Genomic DNA, 291 nt, shown 5'->3' on the forward strand with positions numbered 1-291 from the left:
CCACCCCAAGCCGCATGGGCCGGGTCCGGATACAGCCCCTGCGCCCCGCAGCAGCGTCTCCCCGCGGGGCTGGGAGCCCCGAGCCGACCCCAGGCCCCCTCTTGCCTTTCCAGTTATGAACTTCTGGGCCATGCGGATGATGAGGTAGGCCCAGAAGACGTGCAGCGACTGCAGCACCACCATCATGAAGTTGAAGAAGTAGTAGCCGAAGAAGGCAGGGTAGAGATCCAGCGGATAAACCAGCGTGCAGTGCATGATCCTGCCGGGAGAAGCAGCTCTGTTACAGGCTGG

Source organism: Pygoscelis adeliae, unplaced genomic scaffold (genome assembly GCF_000699105.1).
Source record: "Pygoscelis adeliae isolate BGI_AS28 unplaced genomic scaffold, ASM69910v1 Scaffold787, whole genome shotgun sequence".
Taxonomy (NCBI): domain Eukaryota; kingdom Metazoa; phylum Chordata; class Aves; order Sphenisciformes; family Spheniscidae; genus Pygoscelis; species Pygoscelis adeliae.